This window comes from Ipomoea nil, unplaced genomic scaffold, assembly GCF_001879475.1.
Source record: "Ipomoea nil cultivar Tokyo-kokei standard unplaced genomic scaffold, Asagao_1.1 scaffold1416, whole genome shotgun sequence".
Taxonomy (NCBI): domain Eukaryota; kingdom Viridiplantae; phylum Streptophyta; class Magnoliopsida; order Solanales; family Convolvulaceae; genus Ipomoea; species Ipomoea nil.
The window spans coordinates 2,161,314-2,172,236 of NW_017617844.1; the positions used below are offsets into that span (position 1 = coordinate 2,161,314).

General features: G+C 36.5%; 1 long non-coding RNA gene across 1 annotated transcript in view; it reads left to right on the plus strand.

Moving 5' to 3' along the window:
* LOC109187111 overlaps positions 1 to 9,134 on the plus strand; it is a 29,130-nt gene extending 19,996 nt beyond the window's left edge. Inside the window, exon 3 of the long non-coding RNA XR_002055226.1 lies at positions 9,123 to 9,134. This is a non-coding gene — a long non-coding RNA (uncharacterized LOC109187111). The remainder of the gene's footprint in view (positions 1 to 9,122) is intronic.
* The last annotated feature ends 1,789 nt before the right edge of the window (positions 9,135 to 10,923 follow it).

Genomic DNA, 10,923 nt, shown 5'->3' on the forward strand with positions numbered 1-10,923 from the left:
CACTTTTTCTCCAGCCTTGCGGCTGGAGAAAGAAAGCAGCGAAACGCTGTTGCTTCTCCAGTGCAAGGCTGGAGAGTTCCCTTACATTTAGCTTTTGGGCCGTGAAGGGCTCTAGCCAAATTGGCTAGAGCACTAGGCCATTTAAAAAAACAAAATTATATAATAATAATAATAATAATAATAATAATAATAATAATAATAATAATATATTATGGGTGATAGTTTGAGAAGAAAAGATTTGTTGGATTCATGAATTATTATGGTTTGGTGATTCGTGGATTTGTATGGCTCTCAAATTATTATTGTTATTATTATCCTTTGTTGTTATTTTGTCTATTGTTGTGAGGAGCTTGTTAGTCACCAAAGTGGCCTGGCTAAGGAACAATTAGATTAAAATAAATTATTGGTTTGGTGATTCGTGGATTTTTATGGTTCTCTTATTATCTTTTGTTGTTATTTTGTCTATTGTTGTGAGGAGCTTGTTAGTCACCAAAGTGGCCTGGCTAAGGAACAATTAGATTAAAATAAATTAAATTTTTCCTACTTAAATTGTTTTTAGTCTATTAAGGATTCTGAGAGTCACCAAAGTGACCATGTTATATAATATTTGGACTAAATAAATGTTGTGTATGGCAATAAAATTCTATTTCACTCATTAAGGATGTCTATTTTTTTTAGCTTGTTAATCACCAAAGTGATCTAGCTAGATGGAGATAGATGATGATTAAAAATAGAATTTATATTGCCCAAATCATTGAGATGCCTTAGATGATAATTACAATAATTATAAATTATATTGCTATGAGATTGCCCAAAGGTGAATCACTACAAATAATTTATAATACTTAAAGAATATGATTTTAGTGCTTTGTCAAATCGCTTTGTTTATCCAAAGATGACTTGGTTATTTGACTAGTACTTGATTATCATTATTATTGTTTTATGTATTGTTGGCATCTATTAAAAGTTATGTAAAGTCTGAATTGGTTATACGCTTAGCATAAAAGCATTAAAGTGTAAATATGAAATTTCAACTTTTGCTCAATTCTCGGCTTCAATGAATGCTGTTGTGAGGTTCAATGGCCTCAATTATCAAGACTGGTCTGAACAAGTCCAATTCTACTTGGGCTTAACTAGACTAGACCTTTCCTTAAACACAAAGGAACTTGCAGCCCTCACAGACAAAAGCTCGCAAGAAGAGAAGGAATATCATGAAGAATGGATGAGGTCCAATAAAATGTGTTTAAACCTCATGAAGATTACCATGGCAGAAAATATGAAGCCGATGATGCCAAAAGTGGACATTGCATCTGAATTTTTAGAAACAGTGAAAGAGTTATCTATGTCTGAAATTGCAGATAAGTCAATTGCAGGGAACCTGATGACAGAACTAACTTCTAAGAAGTTTGATTGGTCTATGCCAATCCATGATCACTGCGATCAAATGGCCAATATTGCAGCAAAATTAAAGGGGATGGGGATGGAGTTGCTTGAATCATGGCTAGTTCATCTAGTCATTGACTCACTTCCACTAGCAGAGTTTGGACAGTTCCATGTGAACTAAAATACTCTTAAAGAAAAATGGAATTTTAAAGAAACCAAACATTTGCTAGCTCAAGAGGAAACGAGATTAAAGAAGTTAAGAGATCACTCCATCCACTTCACATCTCAAGGAAATTCAAGCACCAATAAAAGAAAACCAGGTAAAAAGGGCAAGACCCAACATAACACTCAGTCGGGTCAAGCCCAGAAAAGAGTCAAGTGCTTCTTTTGTAACAAAATGGGGCATTTGATGAAAGATTGCCCGAAAAGAAAAGCTTGGTTTGAAAAGAAGGGGATTCAGTTCGATCCAACTCACAAGAAAAACTGATGAATTCTTATTTATGGGAAACAGGATGAAGGCACGGATAGAGGGAATATGGACGTATAGATTGATCCTAGATACTGGATATCATTTGGATCTAGCAAATTGTCTCTATGTCCCTGACTGTACTAGAAATCTTGTTTCAATTAGTAAGTTGGATATGTTGGGATTTTACATCAAATTTGAGAATCGTATTTTTCATTTATGTAAGGACAATAAATATTATGGTTTTGGTACTTTAATTGATTCTCTTTATCGTTTTAATCTTGATGTAAATTTTGCTGAATCCTTATTTCATGTTGAGAGTAGTATAGGAGTTAAACGTAGTGCATTAACGGAAAATTCTGCTTACTTGTGGCATAAACGTTTGGGACACATATCCAAGGAAAGGTTAGTAAGGTTGGAGAAAAATGAAATCCTTCCTTCCTTGGATTTTAGTGATTGGGATGTGTGTGTGGATTGTATTAAAGGAAAACAAACCAAACACATAACCAAGAAACCTGCTACAAGAAGTAGTGAGCTGCTTGAAATAATTCACACCGACATTTGTGGACCTTTCGATGTTCCTTCTTGGGGCGGCGAAAGGTACTTCATCACCTTTACAGATGACTACTCACGATATGTCATATATATCTACTGCATGATAAATCTCAGTCTGTGGGCACTTTAGAGGTGTTCATTAATGAGCTTGAAAGGCAGTTAGATAGAAAAGTCAAAATTGTGAGGTCAGACCGGAGGGGGGGGGGGGTGAATATTATGGTAAGTCTGACGAAAAAGGACAATGTCCAGGTCCTTTTGCTAAATTCCTCGAAAGCAGGGGCATTTGTGCACAGTATACAATGCCTGGAACACCACAACAGAATGGCGTGGCTGAAAGGCGGAATCGAACCCTCATGGATATGGTTAGGAGTATGGTAAGTAATTATACCTTACCTTCTTCATTGTGGATGTATGCGTTAAGGACCGCTACATATTTATTAAATCGGGTTCCAAGTAAAGCAGTTCATAAGACACCTTATGAACTATAGACAGGAAGGAAACCGAGTTTAAGGCATCTCCATGTATGGGGTTATCAAGCAGAAGTAAGGTTGTATAATCCACATGAGAATAAACTTGACCCAAGGACAGTCAGTGGTTTTTTCATGGGCTATCCATAAAGGTCTAAAGGGTACAGGTTTTATTGTCCTAACCATAGTATGAGGATTGTAGAGACTGGGAATGCTCGATTCATTGAAAATGGTCAAAATAGTGGGAGCACAGAACTACGTAAGGTGGACATTCGAGAAATTCATGTTGAAACCTCTTCACATGAAAATTTCTTTCAAGATGTAGTTCCGGTTATCACGTTGCCATCCTCTAGTGCACCGGAACAACATGAGAATGCCCTAAACCCACATGAGGGTATTGTGACCAATGAAAATGAATCAATCACAATTCAGCAAGAAATCAATGAACCACGGGAAGAAATGGCATTAAGGCGCTCTACAAGGGAAAGGAGGCCTGCCATTTCTAATGACTACGTGATATATTTTGCTGAACAAGAAAATGATTTGAGCATTGATAAGGATCCAGTTTCTTTCAAACAAGCCATTGAAAGTGACAGTTCTGAAAGATGGTTAGATGCCATGAAAGATGAGTTGAAATCTATGAAAGTCAACAAAGTTTGGAACCTTGTAGAATTACCTGAAAATTCAAGAAGAGTCGGGTGCAAATGGGTCTTTAAGACCAAACGCGACTCTAACGGTAATATCGAAAGGTATAAAGCTAGACTTGTTACCAAGGGTTATACTCAGAAAAGTGGCATCGACTATAACGAGACCTTTTCCCCAATTTCTAAGAAGGACTCGTTAAGGATTGTCTTGGCATTGGTGGCTCATTACAATTTAGAGCTTCACCAAATGGATGTTAAAACTGCCTTTCTAAATGGTGATTTAGAGGAAGAAGTATATATGGACCAACCAGAAGGGTTTTTTACCACAGGAAAGGAACACTTGGTGTGTAAATTAGAAAAGTCAATATATGGACTTAAGCAAGCTTCTCGACAGTGGTACATTAAATTTGACAGTATTATTACATCTTATGGTTTTGTGGAAAATACTGTTGATCGGTGTATCTACATGAAAATCAGTGGGAGCAAGTTTGCTATTTTGGTCTTATATGTTGATGACATTTTACTTGCTGCAATTGATAAGGCCATGTTGCGTGATATTAAAGTATTTCTTTCCAAGACCTTTGAAATGAAGGATATGGGTGAGGCATCCTATGTGATTGGAATAGAGATATTCCGAGATTGAACACAAGGATTATTAGGATTGTCTCAGAAAGGATACATTAACAAGATCTTGGAAAGATTTAAGATGGATAAATGCTCTCCAGGAGTGGTTCCAATGCAGAAAGGAGACAAATTAAGTTTAGCTCAATGTCCCAGAAATGAACTTGAGAAAAAGCAAATGGAAGGTATACCTTATGCAATAGTGGTTGGATGTTTGGGATATTTACAGACTTGTACTCGGCCAGACATCAGCTTTGCTGTTGGTATGTTGGGTCGATATCAAAGTAATCCCGACATAGAACACTGGAAGGCTGCGAAGAAGGTTTTAAGATATCTACAAGGCACAAAAGATTACATGCTTACATATAGGAAGTCAGATCCACTTGAAGTGATTGGCTATTCTGATTCAGACTATGCTGGGTGTGTAGATACAAGAAAATCTACATTTGGTTATTTGTTCCTATTAGCTGGAGGAGCAATTTCTTGGAAAAGTGCGAAGCAGTCAGTCATCGCTACTTCCACTATGGAGGCAGAATTTGTGGCATGCTTTGAAGCCACAAATCATGGACTATGGCTGCGGAATTTGATCTCGGGGCTTAAAGTAGTTGACAGTATTTCTAGACATTTGAGAATTTATTGTGACAACTCCGCAGCAGTGTTCTTCTCTAAGAATGACAAGTACTCTAAGGGTGCTAAGCATATGGAATTGAAATACTTGTCAGTTAAAGAAGAAGTATAGAAACAGAGAGTGTCAATTTGGCATATCAAAAATGAACTTATGGTTGCTGATCCTTTGACCAAAGGTTTAGCACCGAAAGTCTTCTCCTGTCATGTGGAGATTATGGGAATTTTGCATAGAGCCTTGTTATCATTGTAATTTTGGTTTTCAGTTTTATGCTATATTGACTTGGTTGAATTCAATTAATGTTATATCTCTGTTTGCACCTATGGTTGTCAGTATCGAAATTAAAGTTGACCTATGATGCATGGAAGGGAACATGTTGTTCAAATAACGTGCGACCGCCATGATCTAACTAACTTTAATTTGAGTAAAGGTTCATTGATGTTTTGGGATATTTCGCGAATTAAAGTTATCCTAATGCATCAATGATACACATGGACCAAGTGGGAGAATGTTAGAATATTTTATTCTAATGTTATTGTGGTCCATGTATTAAAGTGGTCTGGACAATTAAAATCCCGTTGTGATAGGTAATGGGAATAAAATATGTAACGGATCAAGGGGTTATTACTCCCCTCTCTTTGGCTTTCAATAGGGCTACTTAAGCCTACTTAATATTTGGTTTATGGCCATTATTGCCAAAATTCCAATGATCAATATTGGAATGTAAGTTATGTAAAGAAGGCAATATAAAAGGGTATAAGCATTTTCCTATCCTATCACTGTGAAAACTAACGTGAAAGACCAGAGGGAAAAGTATTCTGAAAAACACTCTAAAAACTTGCATAAAGAAGTTGTGAAGAAGAAAGGGTTGAAAGCTTCATCATTCTCTCATGGAATCAGGTTAGTACTTTAACGCTTCCGATTAAAGTATTGGTTAAATCATTCCATGCCTATTGTTATAGTTTTACAATCATCACACCACACACAAGCAACAAGCAAGAAAAAAATGCATATTATTCTAAATACAATAAAAATGAGTTTAATATTTCTTGAAATTGATAACCTTTACATTTTCCTGTTTTTGTTTACATTTGTATGCCTAGGAAAGAGTTGGATGAAGAGGTTGATAGGAAAAGAAAATGCATGCGCATGTAAATTACTTTTCTAATGGGGATGTAAACCAAATACAGAAAAAAAAAAAAAAAAAAAAAAAAAAAAAAAAAAACTGTTAAACTTTGTGCAGGGAAGAGAAAGGAATTGCAGCTACATTCTTGTTCGATATGCCATACAACTGTTAAACTTTGTGCAAGGAAGAGAAGATGCAAGCTCTTAGAGAGGCAAAGAGAAATGCTACAAAGGAAAGCAAAGCTAACAATAAAAAAGTAAGCAAAGCAAGAATTAACTTTATTGCACCACATTAAATTCTAATAGAACTCTCTAATACACCAAAACTTAAAATGAAGTAATCCAAACCTTAAAGTATTGAAATCACAAGATGAAATCTAGAATTAACCATTTTCTTTTCTTGAAACTAAATAGCAATATTATTCATGAACATTCCTTCATACAAATATTAAATAAATACAAAAATCATGATATTTTAAAATAATGCCTTAGTCAAGACACAATTACACAAATAACAAAATAGTGGCACCTATCCAACTTGCTAAAATAGCTTAGAGAGGATATCTAGATAAAAGGCAGAAATTAAAGACATCCAAGACATTGTAAAGCAGTGTTAAATATACCTGCGGCTAGTCAAGGATTACATCTCTGGAAACTAAACAATTGAAATTGGGAGCTAGTTTCAGAGAAATTATCGAAATTGGGAGCAAGTTTCACATGAGACCGAGGTCAAATTGAATTGAGACAAAATTCCCGATTCGAAGAAGACATCAAATTGAATTTGGGAGCAAATTTCACATGAGACCGAGATCAAATTGAATTTGGGAGCAAGTTTCACATGAGACGAAGAAGACATCAAATTGAATTTGGGAGCAAGTTTCACACGAGACCGAGATCAAATTGAATTGAGACAAAATTCCTGATTCGAAGAAGACATCAAATTGAATTCAGGAGAGGTCTGGGAGCCAATTTCGATACCAGGGGTTGAGACCAAATTCAATACCAGGGGTTCAAATTGGTTGAATTGAGACAAAATTCAATACCAGGAGAAGTATGGGAGCCAACTTCGAAGTCAAGTCAATAATTCAAATTGGTTGAAATTCAATACTAGGATAAGTCTGGGAACCAATTTCGAAGTCAAGTCAATAATTCAAATTGGTTGAATTGAGACAAAATTCAATACCAGGAGAAGTCTGGGAGCCAATTTCGAAGTCAAGTCAATAATTCAAATTGGGAAGCAATTGAAAGCACCAGGAGAAGTTTGGGAGCCAATTGCAAGTCAAAGTCAATTGGCACCAGGAGAAGTCAATTGGGAGCCAATTACAATGGAGAAATTCAAATTGGGTGCCAATTACAAGTCAATTGAAATTGGGTGTCAATTACAATGGAGAAATTCAAATTTGGGTGCCAATTACAAGTCAATTGAAATTGGGTGTCAATTACAATGGAGAAATTCAAATTGGGAGGAAGTTCAAAGCCAGTTTGAAGTCTGAGAACACTCAGACGTGAGAATGAAGAAGATGAAGATGAACTTACAGTAAAAATATTCTCACAAGGAAAAATACTAGTTTAACTAGTATGGGATTAAATTGAAGAATATTTTTAAATCCCAAAGATACAAGGACCACTTCAGAGCTAATCAGAGAAGCCGTTCTACACCCAGATATTTCCACTCAACGTAAAACCAGAGGAATACCAGATGAAGTTTGGGAAACCATTCGCATGAAGTTCAAGCTCTCAAACGGCTAGCTTATCCTTTCTGACATCCTTGCAGAAGATAAGATAAGATCTCTGACAAAAAGATACAAGATTTCAAAAATGAGAGCGTCTCTTTCCAATGGACAGATTCTCATTACCAGCTATAAAATGATGAAGATATGAAGACTTGAAGATCATGAACTTGTGAAGAGCATAGAGCAGAGAACACGAACAAAGACTTAAAAGAGCAATAGAGCAAAAATCTCATTTGGTACAGGGCATACCAAAAATCTTCAAGTGAGAAGTGAGAAAAGAAAAAGAACTCAGAGAGCTTAAAAGAAAATATTCAGAGAGTTCAAAAAGCAGAGCTAAACAGAGCATAAAAATCAAGTGCTTTACTTGATATATTCAAATAGAAAAAACACTCAGAGCTATCAAGAGAAATCATTCCAGAGTGTTTATCTTCATCAAAGAGACCTGCGCATCATTGAAGATCAACTACAGAGTCTCAGAAGTTGGAAGCAAGACAACACTTGTTTTGGAGCAAAACAAGAGAAGGGAGGAAAGTAGCACGGAGCTGTGAAATCCTGGATTGTCACACGGAGCTATGAGATCCGATGCAGCAGTGTCGGAGGCACTGGGCGTGATTAGTGCGGGCTTTGTGATCAAAGCACTAGATCACGGGATACGTTTCTACCGGAGTGTGGAAGATGGGGGGAAAGTAACGCGGAGTCGTGAAATCCTGGGAGAGTAGCGCGACGACGTGAAACCCGAAGCAGCAGTGTGGTGTCACTGGGCGTGATTAGTGCGGGCTTTGTGATCAAAGCACTAGATCACGGAAATTCATTGTATCTTGGAACCAAGAAGTGGTAGATATAGTGAATTGCTCTTGGAGAAAAGAGCAAGTGGAGTAGGAGGATTACACCACCTCGCGAACCACTATAATTGTCTTGTGTTCTTTACTGCTTTCTTTACTTACTGCTCTTTACATAATTGCTCTACACGAGATATACTGCTCACACAATCTCACACACACTTTATCTTTATTTAATTCCACTGTGCACCATACTCTAACAATCTAGTTAAGAGTTTTGGTTTATCTCTGGCTTAGCAATTGTTGTGCTGTGCGAAAAAGTTTGAAAGTCTATTCACCCCCCCCCCCCCCCTCTAGACTTTCACCTTACCTCTTTTGGGACCAACAATTGGTATCAGAGCCTGTAGCCTATTTGAGTCAGTTTATACCAACCTTTAGTATTAAAACACGTTGCCCAACTGGGTTAACTGTTTTTTAGTGCTATGCTGATCCATTCTACAAAGTGTGTGAATTGGATTAATCTTTCATATCTCTCGTGATGATGATGAAGAAAGATTTAGCTCAAAATCAATTATTCTCACTTGATAAATTTGATGATTGGAAAGTTCGTATGCAGGTACACTTATCGGCTTTACACGATGAAATGTGGGAAGTTATTTCCACTGGCTCTATAGAAATATTAAAAATCAATACGGTGTTTGTTATATCCCCAAATGCTCCACAGTACGTACAAAAGCCAAAACCGGAATGGACATCAGATGATAGAACACGGAATAATCTTGACAATATTGCCAAGGATATTCTATTCAAAGCCGTTGATGATACAATATTTCCGAAGATCCGAAAGTGTGCTACTGCTAAAGAAATATGGGAAACTCTCATCAAGATTGGCGAAGGAGATAAACAAGAAAAAGAAAATAAACTCACAATCGCCATGAAGAAGTTTGAAGATTTCAAAATGATCTCAAATGAAAGTGTTGCAGACATGGAAGCTCGAATGATCAAAGTTCTTGGAGGGATTAGTGATCTTGGCAAAAATATTAGCCAAAAAGAAATTAATCTCAAAATCCTATGAGGCTTACCATCTGCATGGGATATGAAGGTTACGGCTATGCGCGATCACCGAGATCTAAGAATGTTGTCAACAGACAAATTATTTAGTGATCTAAAAGCATATGAGTTCGAAATGAAGGCCAAAGATGATGATGTTCATGAAGCTCGAAATTCTGCTCTAATGGCCGAACAACCGTCAACCTCCAGGTCAGTAGAAAATAATGTTGATTTTATGACTGAGGAACAGTTTGCTCTTTTTGTCAAAAAGTTTAGAAGGTTTATGTGAAAAGGAGACAACAAAAATTCTGCTCGTGGAAAATTCGGCTCTCGCACCCCACAAGAAGAAAAAGTCGAAGAAAACAACAATTTGTGCTACAATTGCCGCAAACCCGGACATTTTAAAATAAATTGTCCGTATCCGATCGTTAGCAAGTATCAAGGAAAATGTGTTGAATCCACGCCGAACAAATTCGAAAGAAAAAGGTTCAAGCGCGACAAAAGAAAAGCTCTCGTTAGCAACGAACCAAACAAAAATGATGATTCGGAGGATTCAACATCAAGCGATGAAAGTTCATGTTCGGATGATGATACGGCGCTAGTATGCAAGTCAATTGAGTTGAGTACAAGTGAAGATTGTCTTATGGCTCTTGAAGCAGAGGAAGAAGAGGTAACTTCTAATTCTTTCAATTCTGTTAATTCTTCTTTTTCTCGTGAATCTATTGACAATCTAATGCGAGAATGTCAAGAGATTATGCTCACTCATCCTCAACTCAAGGAGCGAAATAATATTCTAATTCTTGAAAAAGAAGAAATGAATAAAAAATTGCAAGATGCTTTACTTGAAATGAGTAAATTGAAGAATGAAAATATTCATCTTCAAGAAGAGTGTAAAGCAAGAGAGGTTAGAGAACATAACCTTCCGGCAACCATTGCTACGTTCACTAATTCGTCTAAAATTATAGATAAAATGGTGAGCATGCAAAAGCCATCAGGAGATAGAACTGGAATCGGTTATGACTCCACATGTTCTCAAACCCCTCCAAATCTGACTAATTCTACTACTACTTTAAATAATAAAGTTCAAGTGGTAAAATTTGTTAAAAGTCATAATAGCACGATGAGACAAGGACTTGGCTATCATGAAAAAGCAAAGTTGAATGTTGAAAGGTCGAAACAATTCGACTACACGGCAAAGCAACAAAAATTCATCAAGCAAAGATATGCCAAAGAGTAGTGCAAAAAGATTTCATAGAAAAGAGGGAAGCTTTTCTAGAAATAGAGTTGGGAGATTTTATCCCACTCAAAAGGATTGGTTGTGTAATAGATGTAATGCTTTTTATAGACCAAAGCAACAATCCTCTTCCCATGTGCCAAAATATAAAAATGTTTTTCAAAACCCGGCGCCAAAAATGTTTTCAAAAGTGAGTTATGATTATCGTATCTCAAATGGTTACAAATCGCCTCATCTTAAT